Below are 22,212 nucleotides of genomic sequence, written 5' to 3' on the forward strand. Positions count from 1 at the left end.
AATGTGTTCCTTAAAATTGATGCAAGCTCCCTAGTGGCTTTCCCGAAATGGGCCCATAGAACAATTTGAGAACCACTAATACTAACCATTGGCAAAAAGGCAACTTTGGAACAATGTGTATTCTCACTAAGCAGACTATAAAAATATCATCCTTTCCCACTGTTGCTTGCTGAGGTGAAACAGGCCAGGATACAACTGAATCACTCGATTGTGAATCTTGATGGCACTAGGACTCAAAGAAGCAGATATCAGCTCTACCATTGTCCTCAGATGCTTGCCAAGATCAATCTCTAGTCCTACCAACTAGTATTTATTTAGGCCTTACTCACTACTAGTCACTGAGAAAAACATACTGTACCAAAATCCAAGTCAATGACACTGGGATGAGGAGATAAGAATTAGCAGTGTATTGCTGACATTGCTGAGTAAAACAACTCTACTTAATGAATGAATATTACAAATCCGGGGTTGTGAGACAGCATAGAACTTTTTGCTATACTACAGCCAGGCTTTACTACATGGAACAACGGCGCTGACATTGGAGCTAGCTGGAGTTATGTATCTTAAGCTGACCTTCCCCTTTAGTGTAGACCTCGTCTACATGAGTCTGCCCTTGAAGTAGATAAGCATCTAACTTTGTATCACGCCACTTCAAAAGCATATCACAGAACCCATAAAGCATATCTCCATGTAATATTTCCAAGGTCCACAAACATGGCTATACCATCTTATGATTAATGGTGTTGAGGGTTGTGGACAGAAGTAACAAAATCATCATAGACAGTCAATGCTTCATAGAATCATAGAACACTAGAACTGGAAGGAACCTTGACTGGGCATCAAGTCCAGTCCCCTGCCCTTACAGTAGAACCAAACACTATCTAGATAATCCCTGAGGGTATGTCTACACTACAGCGCTAATTTGAACTAACTTAGTTCGAATTAGTTAATTCGAACTAAGCTAATTCGAACTAACGCAGCTAGACCTAAAAACTAGTTTGAATTAGCGTTTTGCTAATTCGAACTAGCGCGTCCACACTGATTGGACGCAGGGGCGCATTTAAGGGCACCTGAAACCGGTTCTGGCAGGGCATCAGGTCAGTAGTTGCTTTGTGTGGCTGCTGTCTGAGGCTATCTGAGGATCGTGCTTAAAGGGACCCCCCTGGACAGCCGGTTCTCAGCTTTTCCTGCTTGCTTGCCAACCTCGCCGAGGGACAGCAAAGCGTTGGTCTCTGTGCCCGTCTGTGTCGGTGCTTCCCTTCTGGGACGCCGCCGCAGGTGGCAACATGGAGCCAGAGCTCGCCCTGCACCTTCTGGTGCACTTTCTGGACTTGCTGCTGCAACCCTGCCAGCAATGGCTGGAGGCTGCCTGGCACCACCTGGTGCACGCCAGCCCCCTGCCTCTCTGCCTGGCCACCCTGGGGGCCGTGGAGGAGCCGCGGGGGCGCCCGGATGCCGGCGTGCCCCGCCGCCTCTGGCGTTTGGACACCAGCAGCGACTGGTGGGACCACATCGTCCTGGAGCGCTGGGAAGACCGACAGTGGACCCAGAATTTCAGAATGAAGAGGGACACCTTCCTGGAGCTCTGCAAGTGGCTCGCCCCTGCCCTGCGCAGAAGGGACACTCGCATGAGGCCCACCATCCCCCTCCAGAAGCGTGTGGCCATTGCCCTCTGGAAGCTCTCCATGCCGGACAGCTACCGATCTGTCGGGAACCAGTTCGGCGTGGGGAGATTCACCGTCAGAGCGGTGCTCATGCAGGTATGGTACTCGCCGGCCACTGGACTGGGGGCTGCAAGGAGGGGATGGGCTGCCCCAGGGAAAAAGGGGGGGGGGAGGGAGGAGGCGAACGTGCCCTGCACTGGTCTCTCCCGGCCATACTACACGCCGCCCGGGGGAGTTGCTTCCGGGAGTGGGGCGCGGGGCACTGCCAGGGCACAAACACTCCCAGGCACCCGGGTGCCCCACTGATTCACGCTTTGCTATGTCTTTCTGCAGGTAGTCAGGGCCATCAACCGGGTGCTGCTCCGCAGGGTAGTCCGCCTCGCTGACCCGGATGCCGTCATCCGGGGCTTCAGTGCCCTCGGCTTCACCAACTGCGGGGGGGCCATCGACGGGACGCACATCCCCATCCGTGCCCCGGAACACCAGGACTCCTGGTACGTCAACCGCAAGGGGTACTTCTCCGTGATCCTGCAGGCCGTGTGTGACCACCAGGGACAGTTCACGGACATTAATGTGGGCTGGTCCGGCAAGGCACACGACGCACGGGTGTACCGCAACTCCTCCGTGTGCCAGAGGCTGCAGGCCGGGACCTTCTTCCCCAACCGCCACATCAGGGTCGGGGATGTGGACATGCCCGTCTGCCTGGTGGGGGATGCCGCCTACCCCCTACAGCCGTGGCTGATGAAGCCCTACATGGGGCACCTCAATCCCTCCCGCCAGGCCTTCAATGCCAGGCTCACCAGGGCCCGCATCGTGGTGGAGGGGGCCTTCGGGCGACTGAAAGCCCGCTTTCGATGCCTCCTCACCCGTCTGGACCTCGCCGAGCACAATATACCTCCTGTAATGGCAGCATGTTCTGTGCTGCACAATTTCTGTGAGAGAAAGGGGGAGGCTTTCCTGCCAGCCTGGATGGCTGAGGCTGACCGCATGGCTGGCCACTACGCTCAGCCCCGCACCGCCGCTGTCCGGGAAGCCCACCTGGGGGCCGTCCGGATCCGGGAAGCCCTGCAGGAGAGCTTCCTGGTGCAGGAGAAGGAGGACTGAACTCTCCCTGCATGCCCCACTAGGGCCTTCTTCCACCCTCCCCCCCTTCTCCTTTCCCCTTCCTAACCAACCTTCCTAATGTCAAATAAAGACACCTGTTTTGGCAAACAACCTCTCGGTTTTATTTAATGTAAGTGGGGTGGGGGGACAGAGGAGTGAGGGTGGGAGAGGGGAGGGGGAAACCTGGGAGGAGGGAGCTGGAAGGGGAGGGAAGGGAGGAAGGGAATAGAAAGCTCAGGGGTGGGGGGTCCGGCTGCCTCTCCCGTCTTGCAGCACTGCGGGTGTGGGGGCCTCGGGGGGGAATGGGTGTGGAGGTTGGGGCAGGAGGGACGGGGGCTGCGGAGGAAGCAGGAGCAGGGGGAGCAGGAGCAGGAGGAAGCGGGAACCGGTCGAGGAGGCTCTGGAGGTGGCCTCTGAGGGCACGGCCCTGCTCCTCCAATGCCTCCAAGCTCCGCTGGTGCAGCCGAAGGTCCTCCTGGACCCAATGGTCCTGGGTGCGGAGCTGGTGATCCAGGAAGCGGAGGTGCCGCCGCTGGTACTCCTCCTGGTTCCTGGCTCTCCTGCTGGCCCGGGCGTGGGCGGCTGCTGCAGGCGGGGTGGTGCACCCTGGAAGCCCAGGTGCTGCGGCTGTGGTGAAACAAGAGCAGCGGTCAATTCTCCCTGGGGCCCAGGTGGGTGAAACCCAGCCCCCCTCTGCAAGGCCAGGGCCCCTGCATGACACCCAGCTGCTGCTCCGTGGTGGGCAAGGCCCAGGCGCACGGTCCCTGGGCTCCTTCTTCCCTTAGCCCCACGTACACATAAGGGGAGCATGATGGTACTCAAATGTGGAGGCCTCCCCGGCCTCGGACAATACAGGCGAGCGGCTCAGTGGGGTGCCTCGGGGCCCTGGGTCCTGGGCAGGCTGCTCCCAGGCTCCTGGCTCTCGGTGTCCTCCTCCTCCTCCTCGGTGTCAGGGAGTGGTCCCTCTGTCCCGGGGTCAATCACCATCCGGGGGGCAGGGACGGCATGAGCCCCCAGGATGCGGTCCAGAGCCAGAAAGTGGGGGCAGGCCTCCGGGTCGGCCCCGGGCAGGCAGGACCGGGAGTAGGACTGCCGCAGGTCCTTAATCTTGCAGCGGACTTGCTCCCTGCTGTGGTGGTGGCCTCTGGCGGCCAGGCTGGCAGCTATGCGGCCGTAGACTGCCGCGTTCCTGTGGCTAGTGCAGAGATCGTGGAATTTGAGGATTCTCCCCAAAGCTGGATGAGGTCCACGATCTCCACACCTGACCAGGCGGGCGCCCTCCTCTTGCATCCCCGGGCAGGCTCCTGGGAGCCTCCAGGCTGGTCCTGGGAAGAGGGGGAGGGCTGGGGGGCATCGGGTGGCTGGCTCATGGGGTGTCAGGTGCAGGGTCTGCTGGCAGGGTGCTGGCAGCCTTGCAACTGTCACAAACACCGTAGCCAGCCCTTGGCCCTTTAAGGGGTCCGGGGCCGGAAGGGGCGCAGTAGAGTTTGCCTGGTATTGGCCAGAGTGGCCACCAGGGAAACCTGGGAAGGGCTAGCCTCCCACTAGTTCGAAGTAAAGGGCTACACAGCCCTTAGTTCGAACTAGTAAGTTCGAACTAGGCGTTAGTCCTCGTAGAATGAGGTTTACCTAGTTCGAACTAAGCGCTCTGCTAGTTCGAATTAAGTTCGAACTAGCGGAGCGCTAGTGTAGCGCCTATCAAAGTTAATTTGAACTAACGTCCGTTAGTTCGAATTAACTTTTGTAGTGTAGACATACCCTGAGAGATGTCTATCCAACCTGCTCTTAAATATCTCCAGTGATGGAGATTCCACAACCTCCCTAGGCAATTTATTCCAGTGTTTACCAACCCTGACATTTAAGAAATTTTTCCAGATGTCCAACCTAAACCTCCTTTGCTGCAGGTTAAGCCCATTGCGTCTTGCTCTATTATCAGAGGTCAAGAACAATTTTTCTCCTTCCTCCTTCTAACACCTTTTTAGGTACTTGAAAACTGTGATTCTGTCCCCTTTCATTTTTTTTCTTTTCCAAACTAAACAAACTCAGTTCTTTCAGTTTTCCCTCATAGGTCCATTTTCTCCACACCTTTCTTGAAATGTGGTGCAGAGAACTGGTCACAATACTCTATTTGAGGCCTCATCAGTGCAGAGTAGAGTGGAAGAATGACTTCTCATGTCTTGCTCACAACACTCCTGTTAATGTATCGCAGAATCATGCTTGCTTTTTTTGAAAGGGTCACACTGTTGACTCATATTTAGCTTGTGGTCCACTATAACCCCTAGATCCCTTTCTGCCATACTCCTTCCTAGACAGTCGCTTCTCATTCTGTATGTGTGAAACTGATTGTTCCTTCCAAAGTGGAGTACTTTGTATTTGTCCATATTACATTTCATCCTGTTTATCTCAGACTATTTCTCCAGTTTGCCCAGATCATTTTGACTCTACCCTCAAAAGAACTTGCAACCACTCCCAGGCTGGAATCATCTGCAAACTTCAGAATCATACTCTCTATGCCAATATCTAAACTGTTGATTAAGATATTGTAGAGAACTGGTCCCAAAACAGACCCCTGCAGAACCCATTTGTTATGCCCATCCAGCATGACTGTGAACCATTAATAACTAGACTCTGAGAATGGTTAGAAAGGTTCATCAAGTATGGCTTCTTGACCAAGGACCATAAATTGTCCATCATAAACTGCTGGTAATGTTCTTTCTCATAGAGATACACTGATGGCATCCCAAGTTTTTCTTCAAGGTTTTCATAGAGTGTATGTATATCTTCTACAGACAGCAGCTTTGACACTGAGAAAATGATTCTGTCAGAGACATGTACATCGTGAAACAACTTGTCTATAATGTATAGAAAACAGCTTCTAAAATGGAATTGCTCCACAACTAACAACATTTCTTTAAAATATAATCACTGTGCACTCAGTTAAACAACACTTGTACAGATCCCAGTAACATTACAGTGCTGCATTTTATCAGATGAATATCATCACTATTTTTAAATATAGCTAAAACAATGTCTTTCTTTTAATGATACAGTCAGGTTATGTCTACACTGGCATGATTTTCCGGAAATGCTTTAAACGGAAAAGTTTTCTGTTAAAAGCATTTTCGGAAAAGCGCGTCTAGATTGGCAGGACGCTTTTCTGGAAAAGCACTTTTTCCGGAAAAGTGTCGTGGCCAATCTAGATGCGCTTTTAACTTTTCCGGAACAGTTTTCTGGAAAAAGACTTTTGCCCGAATGGGAGCAGCATAGTTTTTCCAGAAAAGCACTGATGATTTTACATTAGATCGTCAGTGGTTTTCTGGAAATTCAAGCGGCCAGTGTAGATAGCTGGCAAGTTTTTCCGGAAAAGCGGCTGATTTTCCGGAATAACTTGCCAGTGTAGACACAGCCAGGGGCTACGTCTACACTGGCCCCTTTTCCGGAAGGGGCATGTAAATTTCAGCAGTCGTCGTAGGGAAATCCGCGGGGGATTTAAATATCCCCCGCGGCATTTAAATAAAAATGTCCGCCGCTTTTTTCCGGCTTTTAAAAAAGCCGGAAAAGAGCGTCTAGACTGGCCCCGATCCTCCGGAAAAAGTGCCCTTTTCCGGAGGCTCTTATTCTTACTTTGAAGTAAGAATAAGAGCCTCCGGAAAAGGGCACTTTTTCCGGAGGATCGGGGCCAGTCTAGACGCTCTTTTCCGGCTTTTTTAAAAGCCGGAAAAAAGCGGCGGACATTTTTATTTAAATGCCGCGGGGGATATTTAAATCCCCCGCGGATTTCCCTACGACTGCTGAAATTTACATGCCCCTTCCGGAAAAGGGGCCAGTGTAGACGTAGCCACAGTGTATAACATAATAAAATATTATTTCTCACTGATTATCTGCATAGCAGTGATTCAATCAAAATTACTGGAGGAAAAACAACAAATCTGCAGCCACACTATATGGAAGTATCCCGAAATAGCTATTCCACATCTATTGAAGCAGCTCATTATTTTGAAATAGATTTTGAAATAACAGGCGGCTTATTCTGATGTCCAGCTAAACGTCATTCCATGATGGTTAAGAGTAATTTTGGAATAGTTATTTTGAAATTTGGCACTGTATAGACAGCCAAATTATGAAATAAGCTATTCTGAAATACACTCAAAATAAGCTGCGCAATTTGCATAGTGCAAATTGTGTAGCTTATTTCTAGCTGCGGGTGCTAGGTAGACGCACCCCATGAGACCAGAAAAATCCAGATTATGGTCATATAAAATTACTACAATGAAACAGAAAACAAATAAAGAGGCTCCGAATAATAAGCGTAGCAGAAAGGTTAGCATGAGTACATTGCATATGACAAACAAATACAGGGTTATTGATTTAATTTAACAAAACACAAGTGCCAGAGCTGTTTACTCCACTAATTTGAGACATGCTTATAATCAATAGCAGCTACATATATTAAACTCTCATATAAACTATCAGATACCAAACATCTCTTGAAAGTATCTTATTATTTTAATTACAAGGAAGCCAGCTCACTCCATCAGCCACAAGGAGCTGAATCAAAGTGTATGTCTGTACTGAAGTTGAAGGGGTAGTTTCCAGTATGGGTGGACATACTCAAACTAGCTCCCTAAAAATAGCAGTGTCCCTGCATGAACTGTAGGAAAGGCTAATCACCCTGAATACAATCCCAACACTAACCCTGAGTATGTGCTTGGGCAGGCCAGTTCTTTCTATCAGCCTCACAGCCATAGTTATACTTCTATTTTTAATGCACTGGCTTCATCAGAGCCAGTGTTGCTATGTTTACCCAAGTTGCAAATTATACCCCCTGCTCCACTGTAGAGATAGACTAAGTTCCTATCCAGACCATAACTCTGTAGTATCTGAACAACTTCCTGGCCCATGAAAACACTCCAATAAGTATTTACACTGGATAATGGGAGAAGGCTCTGCAAAGAAAAATCACCATCCTGTCTTGGGGCTATGCAAAGCAAAGGCAGATTTGTTTTCTGTGATAGACTGTATAGATGGCCCATTGGTAGAAGATGCAGCAGAGTTATGTTGAATAACACTAGGTACCCTGGCCATGCCCCTACCTCACTTATTCCTATCACCTGTGGACACATCACCAGAGGGATTTTGTGTCAATGTGTCCCTCCAGGGCTCAGGGGACTTGTACTGTAATTTATGTCAGCTGAAATTCCTACTGAAATTGTTATTTCCTCAAATATTCAGAAACAGACACAAACATGTAAGTTAATCTTGCCCAGAGGATATTGCTGTAGCAAGATTGGCAGAAAACTTGGGCTTTCAACTATTCATTATGTTGCTGAGTAAAATAAATGTTTAACAGAGAAAAGTCTGCATTGACAAAAGAGATTAAATGGAACATTAACTTCAAACTTCCAATGGGTTTAGTTGTCGGTCATTAGAAACAGGTTCTTGTAAATAAAATAAATGAGATGTCAGCAAAAATGCTAATGGCTTTCCCTTTCTGTAAGGATCAGCTGCAAGTTTGCTTTGGGACAATTCTGACTTTGGCTAAGAATTCAAGGAAAGCATCGTAAAATATATGAGATCAGAGCAGAGCTAGAAATAAGGACATATGGAAGATTTATATAACATCTTATTTGAACATGTTTTGGTTCAAACTATCTCTCACTGATTCTGGTGTAAAATTAAAGATCAGCTCCCAAAAAAGTCATTAAATTACTCTGGGTTTATATCAGTCAATGAAACCAGAATTTGACCCTCTGTATTGCATGATGAAAAAATATCAAGACAGAATGAAAGGATATTTATACAGAATGTTAAGTTTTATGCAACAGAAATGGGATTGAGTCACCACCTGTAAGAATTGCTACTCAGTGTCTGTTGGACTTTTTGCATGGTCTGGGGTCATCAGAGGCATGGTATCAGTGAAACTAAATTGAAACAGACAACACTGGTATTGAAATAAAAAAGAGTAGTCCTGTAGCACCTTAGGGTATGTCTACACTGCCACCCTAGTTCGAACTAGGGTGGCTAATGTAGGCATTCAAACTTGCAAATGAAGCCCGGGATTTAAATATCCTGCAATGAGGAGTAACGGTAGTTCGAATTAGGAGCTTTAATTCGAACTACCTAGCCCGTGCCACGTGTAGCCGCGGGCAGGTAGTTTGAACTACGGGGCATTTAAAAATGGCGGTGCCCGAGAACATGCAAATAAACCCCGGGATATTTAAATACTGGGCTTCATTTGCAAGTTCGAATGCCTACATTAGCCACCCTAGTTCAAACTAGGGTGGCAGTGTAGACATACCCTTAGAGATTAATATATATATAAGATTTCATGGGCAAAGCACAATGTTCTCACAGGAATTGTTTGGATCCCAAATTCTCTATGATTTTCCAGTTGAGGCTGGTGTTGTTCTTTATGCTTTAATATGACTAAATGGTGAACCTCAATACGTTTGGATTCTTCCCTGCATTATCTGAATCTTCAAAATTAGCTATAATGAAATGGATATCTCAAGAGAAGTGGTGTTCTCATGATTTTTTTTTTGGGTGGCCAGAATTAGGATTAGAACAGTTGTATTGTGTCACTTCCAGTTCTACTACTGGCTAAATTTAAAAAACACAGTGGCTTTCATGGGCAATTTTTCAAAGAATCTTTCCACAATACAAATTTATAAAATAACAAATGGTATTGAGATGATAGATTAGTTGATTCTGTCCTTGTCTCATAGTATGGGAACAAGGGGACATTCAATGAAAGTTCTGAATTTTTCATCTATCACAGAAAAAAGGGCATACTTTATATAATCAGGGCTTGTCTAGACTATGTGGAAGTTTCAAAAGAGGAAGAGTGAAAAGTAGAAAGCGGAAAGTAAAGTAGTTGGGACACAGCTTTTTCAGCAGCCCCGCCCCTCTTTTTTGAAAAGCCTCATAAACCTCATTTTTTGAGGAAGAGCTGCTTTTCGATGAAGTGGCGGTTGCGGAAAAAAACGTGTCCTGACTACTTTCCCGCGGAATTTGCATATCCTCTTTTGAACCTTCTGCATAGTCTAGACATAGCCCCAGTGTGAAGTTAGACCAGATACAGCCTGTGGAGGCCCTGCTGCTCCCCCGCCCCCAGGACAATTAGGGCATGGGGGTGGGGGAGTGGGCAAAGCCTTCTCCTCTCTGCCCCTGCCCTGTGAGCAGTCCAGTCCCTTTAATCCCTTGTTCAGGTGTCCCAACTTTTGCTTAAAAACGGGCAAATTGCCCAAATTTTCTATTCCCCACTATCAGAACCATTGGGTCCTGCTGCTGACTCAATCACTGCTTGCAAGTCTGTTCCTAGAAGAATCCGTCTCTCCTGCACTTGAGGGGAAACTGCTGCTGACCCAAAAACAAAGGGAAAAAAACCTTCTCTCGGTTTGAAATTCCTTATCTGCATTTCATTGGCTGTATCACCAAAGTTGCTTAACCCTTTCCTCACTCTCCAGGTAAATCAGACTCTCCTTTGCAGCTCCTATTCATGACAGACCCCAAAACATTTAACCTTAATACAGTAAGGTCTCCCAAGGTTCTGGCAGGAAATTGTCTTATTTGACACACTAGCTGTACCTAAAAATGTAATAGCAAAGCATTATTACTACCTATCTTACGGAAGAGCCTCCAGTCCCCAAAGGAGATCACCTAAACCTCTCCAGAAACTCCCCTAGACTCGTTTATCTCAAAGATGGGACAGAAAAGCATCTCCATCAGCATGCAGAATAGAGAACAGCAATTCCAAAACAAGAACTGCACTGAATTCTGGGACACAGAAAGTGGGGAAGCACTGCCTTAGGAATATTTCTGTTCTAGATGCTAATGAATCCATGCCTGCACAAACCCAGATCAGTAATTATCAGACCTATTCTAGTAATAAATCCTCTACTGGTATCAAAAATACTGAAGCTGACTAATTGCATTATGAGCTTCCCAGAAAGAATACCGCCCACAGCCAGGAATAGCAGTTCTAGTTGTCTAGCCTAAACAAAACAGCTTTGGAATAATCCCTTGATCCATCCCATAAACAAATCCAGCATCCCCCTTGAACCACTTTTTTCCCTAAAAACCCCCTACACATGCTCAAGTAAAGTGTTCTGATGCCTGGATCTAAATTCTTCGTAAGTTCCATTGGAACTTCGTCTTCTCCTCAGTGATCATGCTGGGGGCTCTGCTCTCCCTGTTCCCAATGCTCTGGACCTTCAGCAACCATCACCACATGGGAACCCAAATTAGTTCAAGCTTCATGGAGTGGTGAGATCTCTCTTTCTCTAGGTCAGTGGTCCCCAACATTTAGAGGCTGCCGAGCGCCAGGGGGCGTGGTCGTTCACCTGCCGGGCGCTAGGGGGTGGGCGCCCCCCTCATAGCTGCGTGCTGGGGGGAGGGGACCCCCCATAGCCACGTGCTCGGGGGCGGGACCCCCCGCAAGCACCGCGCTTCTGGGGCTGCCCCCCCTGCAAGCGCCGCGCGCCGGGGGCTGGCGCCCTCTCCTCCCCCAAGTACTGCGTGCCCAGGCCGGCGCCCCCCCCAAGCGCCGCGCGCCCAGGGTCGGCGCTCCCCCCCCAAGCACCGCGCACCGGGGGCCAGCGCCCCCCACCCCAAGCGCGCGGCGCCCCCCCCCCCGTCCTCCAAGCGCCACACGCCCGGGGCACGAGCGGCCAATTCGTGGCGCTTCCGGCGCCGGCGCTTACCATGCGCCCGGGCCGGCTCCGGCACAGCGCATGCACCACGTGCCCAGGGCCAGGCCAGCCCCAAGCACTTGGCGGGCACACAAAAATGGCCCCGCAGGCGCCATGGCACCCGTGGGCACCGTGTTGGGGACCACTGCTCTAGGTATAGCTCCCGACTCTGCCTTACGTGAACAATTATGGTTCGTTAGCCCTAACTTTTGTAATCAGAGTTAAGTTAGATTTAATATTGTGTTTTGTTTGCAGTGCTTATGGGTAAGCTATTTGATTCTCTTTCCCCACCCCTCTTTGTGAGTTTCTTTTTAGATTCGCCATTCACTCTGCAACATTACTCCCTGTAAATTTCCCTGTAGCACCCCAAATCCTGTGAGATTTGCTCATCAAGTGGGCTACTAGCAGAATGATTATGGCATGAAGATGGGGATAGGCATGTGCTGGGGCAGAGGAAGGTGGCAGCTTAAGGTATTTAAGCCAGCCTGCTTAGTCCAAGGGCACATGAGGGTCACAGGTTGGCATGGCTGTCCAACCAAGTCTACTGGGTCCAGGGACATATAAGGGGTCAGCTTGTGAGGACTGATTTACTGGCCCTCTCAGATGTGCTCTGTCAGTGTATGTGTGTGTTCATATGGTTCTAGGGTTGGAAAAACCCTACCCTGGGGAACCTAGGTCCTGCAGCATAGCTCCATTGGGAGGGACCTGGCGGAAAGGAAAAGTAGAGCTCTGTATTAGAACACAAATGACAGAAGCAGCACACTCTACTTCCTCAAGATGTGCCCCTCCATCTACACTGTTATTTTAAACAGTGAGGTGTCCAACTGTCTCCATGCTTCCAGAAGCTATCCATTTTGCAGGAAAAGTCGCTTGCAGGAGGCAAAGGCTCTGGCAGCAGAGAAACAGCAGGGGAAGGCTCTGGATGCTCCAGTCTTGAAGCCTTTGTCAATGAAGGGTTCTGCCTTTTCCAACCATCCTCACACACAGAGCCTTTCACTGACACATGTAGCAACCTTTTCACCAGGACATATGTGTTTTTGTGCAGACGCAGCCTATGCAACTTTCTCTGATGGCACAAGCAATCTGAAGAAAAACAGGGAGTTGACCCCAGATCCCCTGACTCCTAGTTCAAGGTCTTTTCCATCAATTTCCATCTTATTGTGACCTGGTGCTACTTCTCTCTATACCACTAGAAACAAAGGAACACATTTTTGTTTAAAAAAAAATCCTGATTGCTGACATTACCAATGATAATGATATGTGTCAAGAGGGAGAAGGAAAAACTGTGAGAGAGGAAATTTTGTTCTACCACCAGACCTTTCTCCAAGGGCCTTCAATAAAGTAGTGAATCATATGGCTCCGTCCTTCTTTATTGCTCATATTTTTGTGAGTTGGGAGAAAAGAATAAAGCTTTCTCAGATGGAGATATAATGGAAATAACTGTATGATTCACTGAGGGAACTGTATATTTTTAAGTGAAAATAGGTATAGCACATACCACAGAAATGGCAATACATTCCATGAAGGAAGAGTGTTACCCACCAGCTCTGTGATTATTGGGGAACCAGAACATGGTCACCTGTCAGCCTTGTGCTCTTGGGGAGTCAGGGAGTGACATTCATGGAAAACCATTCCCTTCCCTCAGGCCTCTGCTAGAATCAAAGACAAAGCAATGAAAAGGCCGGGGAAGACACACCTAGCTGCTTCAGACAAGGGTGATACAATTAAGGAAACACCCCAACCTCATTTACATTAAAGATGGAACAGAGGGACATCTCATTAGCATACAGAATGGAGAGCAGCTCTTCCAAGGCAGGAACTGCACTGAACTATGGGACACCGAAAGCAGAGAAGCACTGCCTGATGGGAAATCCCTGCTCCAGATGCTAATGAACCTAGTCCTGCTCACACCCAAATTAGTCATTATCAGACCAATTCTAGTAACGATCCTATTGACATCTAAAATACTGAAACTGCCAAGTTGCATTGTGAGCTCGTTCAAGGAACATCACCCATAACCAGGGGTGATCAGTCTCTATTGTCTCTCCTCTTTCTCTTTGAACTATCTCTATAAAACTCCTATCCTTGCCCCAAGAAAACTGTTCTGATACCTGGACTTAAACTGCATCAGTTCCATTGAGACTTCTTCATCTCCTGTCTGATCGTGCTGGGGGCTCTGTCCTGCTTTTCTCCTGCCCTCTGGACCCCCGGCTACCATCATCATCTGGGAACCCCGATCAGTGCAAGCTCCGTGGAGTGGTGAGGTCTCTCTCTCTCTCTCTCTTTCTTTCTCTCTCTCAACTATCTCTCTAAGCATAGCCTCCTGACCCTGCCCTGTGTAAACTGTTATATGGTTACCTAACATTTGTAAGCAGCTTCAATTTAGATTTAATATTGTAATTGTTAGATTTAATATTGTAACTGTTTGATATCTATTCACTACTCAGAAATAAATCACTTTCATTGTTAAACTGGTTGCTTCTCTCTCTTTCTTTCTCTTTTGCTCACTCTTCCTTAAGGGGTGTTGTTTTGGCTTCCCCATTCGCTCTGCAACAACGCTTCTTGTACCCAAGCAAAAGATCCCTGTAGTGCCCAAAATCCTGTGGGGTTTGCTCATCGTGTGGTTTACCTGTGAATGACTGTGGTGTGAAAGTGGGGATAAGGGGTGCTGAACCTGGGGGCTTATGAGGATGGCAGCTTAAAGTGCTGTTTAATCCAGCCCACGGAGTCCAAAGGCACATGAGGGTGCAGTGTGGCATTGCTGTGAAACCCAGCCAGCTGAGTCCAGGGACATATGAGGGGGTCAGCTTGTGAGTGCTGAGTACCCAGTCCTCTCAGACGTGCTCTGACTAGTGTGTGTGAGTGTCTGTGTGTGTTGCTAAGGTGGGAAGAACCCCATCCTGAGGAACCTAGTTCCTGCAGGAGAGCTCCAGTGGGAGGGGGAATTGGCAGCAGGGAGAATTCAGCTCCATATGAGAGCCCAAGTAAGCACCAACAGCACACTGATAGAACTGTCAACCTCCCCCCAGTCCCATAAGGGTAACCCTGATAAATGAGCATACCCCAGAGTATTGGGCAAATCTGGTAACAAGAGCCAAAGCCCTGCTCTACCTTGGGGAGTTATTTTGAAATAACTTCCTTTATTTTAAAATAACAAGTGGACATCCACATTACCAAGCCCATTATTTTAAAATAAGGGTCTGGTTATTTCAAAATAACAACTCCTGCTTTCCATGAGGAATAAAGCTTATTTCAAAATAGTTATTTTGAAATAGTGGAAGCATGGATGCTCTGGTGCCACTACTTCAAAATAGCTACTTCCCAGAATCATTCGAAGTAATTACTCCCCAGGGCCTCTAAGTGAAGATAGTGCATTCACATTAAGGGAAACTATTTTGAGGCTTCCCTGTAATGTGGACACGCTATTTCAAAAGTTATTTTGGGAGTTATTATTCCAAAATAAGTTATTTCAAAATAATTTCCTAGTGTAGATATGCCCATAGGGTTTACTGTGAAGTAAAAGTTGATGGAGTATATTTGTATGTAATTAGTTTCTGCATCTTTGTAATCAACCCGGCCAGGGCCTTGTCAAGCCGAGATTTAAACACCTCTAGGGATGGAGTCTCCACTACCTCCCTAGGTAACCCATTCCAGTGCTTCACTACCCTCCTAGTGAAATAGTTTTTCCTAATATCCAACCTGGACCTCTCCCACCACAACTTGAGACCATTGCTCCTTGTTCTGCCATCTGTCACTACTGAGAACAGCCCTTCTCCAGCCTCTTTGGAACCTCCCTTCAGGAAGTTGAAGGCTGCTATCAAATCCCCCCTCACTCTTCGTTTCTGCAGACTGAACAAACCCAACTCTCTCAGTCTCTTCTCATAGATCATGCGCTCCAGCCCCCTAATCATTTTGGTTGCTCTCCGCTAGACCATCTCCAATGCGTCCACATCCTTTTTGTAGTGGGGGGGCCCAGAACTGGACACAATACTCCAGATGTGGCCTCACCAGAGCCAAATAAAGGGGAATAATGACATATCTGGATCTACTGGCAATGCTCCTCCTAATGCAGCCTAATATGCCATTAGCCTTCTAGGCTACAAGGGCACACTATTGACTCATATCCAGCTTCTCATCCACTGTAACCCCCAGGTCCTTTTCTGCAGAACTACTACTTAGCTGGTTGGTCCCCAGCCTATTACAATGCTTGGGATTCTTCCGTCCCAAGTGCAGGACTCTGCACTTGTCCTTGTTGAACCTCATCAGATTTATTGTGGCCCAATCCTCCAATTTGTCTAAGTCACTGTGCACCCTACCTCTGCCCTCAGGCTTATCTACCTCTCCCTCTAGCTTAGTATCATCCACAAACTTGCTGAGGGTGCAATCAATCCCCTCATCCAGATCATTAATAAAGATATTAAACAAAACCGGTCCTAGAACCGAAACTTGGGGCACTCTGCTAGAAACCGACCGCCATCCTGACATCGAGCCGTTGATCACTACCCGCAGGGCCTGGCCTTCTAGCCAATTTTCTGTCCATCTTACCGTCCATTTATCCAATCCACATTCCCTTAACTTGCTGGCAAGAATATCATGGGAGACTGTATCAAAAGCCTTGCTAAAGTCAAGGTATATAACATCCACTGACTTTCCCATATCCACATAGCCAGTTACCTCATCATAGAAGCTAATCAGATTGGTCAGGCACGACATTCCCTTTGTGACTCCATGCTGACCATTCCTAATTACTTTCTTCTCTTCCAGTGCCTCAAAATGGATTCCTTAAGGATCCCTTCCATGATTTTTCCAGGAACCGAGGTAAGACTGACTAGCCTATAGTTCCCTGGATGATGCTTCTTTCCTTTTTTGAAGATCAGTGGATGCTGCTGGAGGATCAGCATGTGTAAAAGCGAGGCCACAGATTTAGGAGACCAGCCTTAGGGTCTTTATTTTTTGAAAAGCTTCCGCAACTTGTATGACTCTTCTAATACAACTGATATAATGAGCGATTAAATTTTTTAGGTGAAAATTCCTTTCATTTATCGATGAGCTAACCATACTTTTAATGTGAAATCTACTTATATATATTTTAGCAGTAATAAGTTGTCACTGGAATTGCATTTGTGTTTGCATCATGTACGCTATTATTATTTATGATAAACATTGGCTGTTGGTAATGAAGGGACTCCAGGGCTCACACAGAGCTCCATTAGCTACAGCAGCACCCAGTGTAGAAGTAGGGAGGTCTACCTACACAGAATGAATTGCAGAATCAGGGATTAATGTGAACAGTTCAGATCCTCCCACCAAAGCCTCTATACAGTACCTCTTGTTAGCTAGGAAAAATTAATTTGGTCATTTTCATTCAGTTACTGGCAGAAAAGTGTCCATAGTGTTTCATCTTCAGCAGTAGCTGCAAAAGTAAGTGCTCAAAAATCTTGTCAGACACACAAGAAAATAATGAGATTGGCTTTAAAAAGAATATTAAGTTATATTTTTAATCTATAATAAATACTGGGTTTTTTATTTGTCTTCTGAGTTTTGAGCCACTGAAGTTCATATTTTCAAGCATTCCTCCACAAATATGAGAACTACAGGCACTTTTAAAATGAAAAGTAGGACTTTCACATCATCACATGACTCCAGGATCTGGTACTTTAGATACAAAATGTCAAATATTCACAGGCACCATATTGATATTAACTATCTTAACTAAACCACTCAGGTAGGAGCATAGGGACAGTCTGCTTCATTCCAGAATGTGTCCCAGGTAACTCCACCAGCAGTTATGTCAGTGCTTCCATGATTAAAGATTTCTAGAGTGGGAACTTCAGTCAAGAGACAAAGGACTTAGTTATTATGAAGAAGGAATGTTAACTGCTATGATTTTGTCAGAAGTCTATAGATGTTAGGTGATTTTCTTAAAGCCTTCAATTCATGGAGTCATGGCTATGTATACACTGCAGGACAAAGTCAAATTAAGCGATGTGACTTCAGCTACGTTAATTGTGTAGCTGAAGTTGAAGTAGCTTAACTCGGCTTTTGGTGCTGTCCACATTGCAGGAAGTCAAAGGAAGAACACTCTTCCTCTGACTTCCCTTAATCTTCGGCTACTTCTAGACCACAATGCTTTATTGGAAGGAACGCTGCAATTTGTGTACCTTTTCCCGATAGTTTTGTTGGAAGAGGCTTTTCCGAAATTTGGCCTATCTATAGATAGCCAAATTTCAGACAATCCTCCTCTTTTGGAAGAGCACTTCTTCCTCATGGAAGGAGGAAGACAGGGCTTCTGAAAGAATGCATCTGCTCTTCCACAAAAAAAAAAAAAAAGCAGAAGAGCAGATGCATTTCCTGGATGCGGCAGAGTTTTTCCGGGATACCTCCATTATCCTGGAAAAACTCCGTAGTCCAAGGCTGTGTCTACATTGGCACCCTTTTCCGGAAAAGGGATGCTAATGAGACACTTCGGAATTGCAAATGCCGCGAGGGATTTAAATATCCCCCGTGGCACTTGCATGAACATGGCTGCCGCTTTTTTCTGGCTCGGGGTTTTGCCGGAGAAAAGCGCCAGTCTAGACGGGATCTTTTGGAAAATAAAGCCTTTTCCGGAAGATCCCTTATTCCTGATTTTAAAGAGGAATAAGGGATCTTCCGGAAAAGGCTTTATTTTCCGAAAGATCCCGTCTAGACTGGCGCTTTTCTCCGGTAGAGACAATGGTGGGGAAGATTTGTATTGCCACTGCCCACACTACGTGGAAGGACTGACTAACCAGAGAAAGCCGAGATGTTCAGTCAATCTAGATTTTTATGAAGCCATGCCAATTAACAGAATGACAATAAGTTATACCATCTGAATGTCTGGTGCAAGAATTGAGACTCCAGTGCACCACGTCTACCATACAAAATAAAAGTATTTCTATGTAAAATCAGGCCCTGGTATCATATTCATAAATCACAAGACTAAGCAGAAGTAGGGCTGTGCCCTCTTCCCTCAACTCCTCTCTCCCGCAAACCTATTAGCCCTGAAAAGTGTTAGACTTCATTGCCCCATGACACACGACAGCTCATTGTACATGTTAAACCTTTTATCTGTGAGAAACACATAACAAATGTTTGGTTCTATATCTGTGTTTGAAATAAAGCCTTTGGTACTTGACAGCCACTTACACAATGACAAGCTCTATCTGTTTTTCTCTTCATTGAATGAATTGATTAATGATTACTTGCTATCTAGAAAAGTCCATTAAGAAAACACCTACCCTGAAACATGGTGTTACAGAGCTTTGATGAACTCGCTAAGGATTTTGGAAGATGCTTTGAAAACTTCCCTATAGATAAAGGCAGCAAAATTTAGCGTGATTCCTTTCAGTGAAGAACCTTCAGACACATTGTTATACTATAAAAGCAACAAACGAGTCCTGTAGCACTTTATAGACTAACAGATATATTGGAGCATAAGTTTTCGTGGGCAAAGATCCACTTCATCAGATGCATGTAGTAGAAATTGCATGTAGTGGAAACACTTTCAACACAACACTGAACAGTGCACTGACACACCCTTCCCACCAACAGCACAAGAAGAAGAACTCCACAGGGACTCCTCCTGATGGTCGAAATGACAGTCTGGACCTATACATAGAATGCTTCCGCCGATGTGCACAGGCAGAAATTGTGGAAAAACAGCATCGCTTGCCTCACAACCTCAGTCGTGCAGAATGCAACACCATCCACAGCCTCAGAAACAACTCTGACATTATAATCAAAGAGGCTGATAAAGGAGGTGCTGTTGTCATCATGAACAGGTCTGACTACCAAAAGGAGGCTGCCAGACAACTCTCCAATACCAAATTCTACAGGCCACTTTCCTCAGATCTCACTGAGGAATACACTAAGAAAATGCACCATCTGCTCAGGACACTCCCCATACAAGCACAGGAATAAATCAACATACCCTTGGAGCCCTGACCGGAGTTATTCTATCTACTACCCAAGATCCACAAACCTGGAAATCCTGGATGCTCCATCATCTTGGGCATTGGCACTCTCACTGAAGGACTGTCTGGATTTGCAGACTCTCTACTCAGACCCTACACCACCAGTACTCCCAGCTATCTCCATGACACCACTGATTTCTTGATAAAACTACAATGCATTGGTGATCTGCCAGCAAACACCATCCTAGTCACGATGGATGTAGAGGTTCTCTACACAAACATCCCACACACAGATGGAACACAAGCTAACAGGAACGTATCCCTAATGATGCCACAGCACAACTGGTGGCTGATCTCTGTGACTTTATCACAAATTTGGTGACAATACATACCTCCAGACCAGTGGCCCTGCTATGGGCACCCACAATATGCCAACATTTTTATGGCTGACCTAGAACAATGCTTCCTCAGCTCTCATCCACTCACGCCCCTTCTCTACCTATGCTACATTGATGACTCAAGGAGCTGATAGAGGAGGTATCTAAGCCTCTAGCTATCATTGTTGGAAAATCATGGGCAACAGGAGAAATTCCAGAAGACCAGAAAAGGGCAAATATAGTGCCCATTTATAAAAAGGGAAATAAGAACAACCCAGGAAACTACAGACCAGTTAGTTTAACTTCTATGCCAGGGAAGATAATGGAGCAAGTAATTAAGGAAAGCATCTGTAAACACTTGGAAGGTGGCAAGGTGATAGGGAACAGCCAGCATGGATTTGTAAAGAATAAATCATGTCAAACCAATCTGACAGCTTTCTTTGATAGGATAACAAGTCTTGTGGATAAGGGAGAAGCCGTGAATGTGATATACCTAGACTTTAGTAAGGTGTTTGATACGGTCTCGCATGATATTCTTATCAATAAACTAGGCAAATACAACTTAGATGGGTCTACTCTAAGGTGGGTGCATAACTCGCTGGATAACTGTACTCAGAAAGTAATTATTAATGGTTCACAATCCTGCTGGAAAGACATAACTAGTGGGGTTCATCAGGGGTCTGTTTTGGGACTGGCTCTGTTCAATATCTTCATCAACGATTTAGATATTGGCATTGAAAGTACGCTTATTAAGTTTGCAGATGATACCAAGCTGGGAGAGGTTGCGACTGCTCTGGAGGATAGGGTCATAATTCAAAATGATCTGGACAAATTGGAGAAATGGTCTGAGGTAAACAGGATGAAGTTTAATAAAGACAAATGCAAAGTGCTCCACTTAGGAAGGAACAATCAGTTTCACACATACAGAATGGGAAGCGACTGTCTAGGAAGGAGTACGGCAGAAAGGGATCTAGGGGTTATAGTGGACCACAAGCTGAATATGAGTCAGTAGTGTGATGCTGCTGCAAAAAAAGCAAACATGATTCTGGGATGCATTAACAGGTGTGTTGCGAGCAAGGCATGAGAAGTCATTCTTCCGCTCTACTCTGCGCTGGTAAGGCCTCAGTTGGAGTATTGTGTCCAGTTCTGGGTACCGCATTTCAAGAAAGATGTGGAGAAATTGGAGAGGGTCCAGAGAAGATCAACAAGAATGATTAAAGGTCTAGAGAACATGACCTATGCAGGAAGGCTGAAAGAATTGGATTTGTTTAGTTTAGAAAAGAGAAGATTGAGGGGGGACATGATAGCTGTTTTCAGGAATCTAAAAGGGTGTCATAAGGAGGAGGGAGAAAACTTGTTCATCTTGGTCTCTGAGGACAGAACAAGAAGCAATGGGCTTAAACTGCAGCTAGGGAGGTTTAGGTTGGACATTAGGAAAAAATTCCTAACTGTCAGGGTAGTCAAACACTGGAATAAATTGCTAGGGAGGACGTGGAATCCCCATCCCTGGAGATATTTAAGAGTAGGTTAGATAAATGTCTATCAGGGATGGTCTAGATGGTATTTGGTCCTGCCATGGGGGTAGGGGACTGGACTCAATGAGCTCTCAAGTTCCCTTCCAGTCCTAGTATTCTATGATTCTGTGATCCTATGACATCTTCATCATCTGGACCCATGGGAAGGAAACCCTGGAAGAATTCCACCACGATTTCAACAGCTTCCACCCCACCATCAACCTCAGCCTGGACCAGTCTACATGGGAGGTCCACTTCCTGGACACCATGGTACAAATAAGTGATGGTCACATAAATACCACCCTATACCGAAAGCCTACCAACCACTATGCCTACCTTCATGCCTCCATCTTCCATCCCGGACACACCACACAATCCATTGTCTACAGCCAAGCACTGAAGTACAATCGCATTTGCTCTAATCCCTCAGGCATAGACCAACACCTACAAGATCTTCAACAAGTATTCTTGAAACTACGATACTCACATGAAGAAGTAAGGAAACAGATCAACAGAGCCAGACGTGTACCCAGAAACCTCTTGCTGCGGGACAAGCCCAAAAAGAAACCAACAGAACACCACTGGCCATCACCTACAGTCCTCAGCAAAAACCTCTCCAACCCATCATCAGTGATCTACAACCCATTCTGGACAACGATCCCTCACTTTCACAAGCCTTGGGAGGCAGGCCAGTCCTCGCCCACAGACAATCCGCCAACCTGAAGCATATTCTCACCAGTATCTATACACTGCACCACAGTAACTCTAACTCAGGAACCAATCCCTGCAACAAATCTCGGTGCCAACTCTGCCCACATAACTACGCCAGCGACACCATCACAGGACCTAACCAGATCAGCCACATCATCACTGGCTCATTCACCTGTACATCTACCAATGTAATATATGCAATCATGTACCAGCAATGC

The sequence above is a fragment of the Pelodiscus sinensis genome, chromosome 2 (genome assembly GCF_052426305.1).
Source record: "Pelodiscus sinensis isolate ZL-2025 chromosome 2, ASM5242630v1, whole genome shotgun sequence".
Lineage (NCBI taxonomy): Eukaryota > Metazoa > Chordata > Testudines > Trionychidae > Pelodiscus > Pelodiscus sinensis.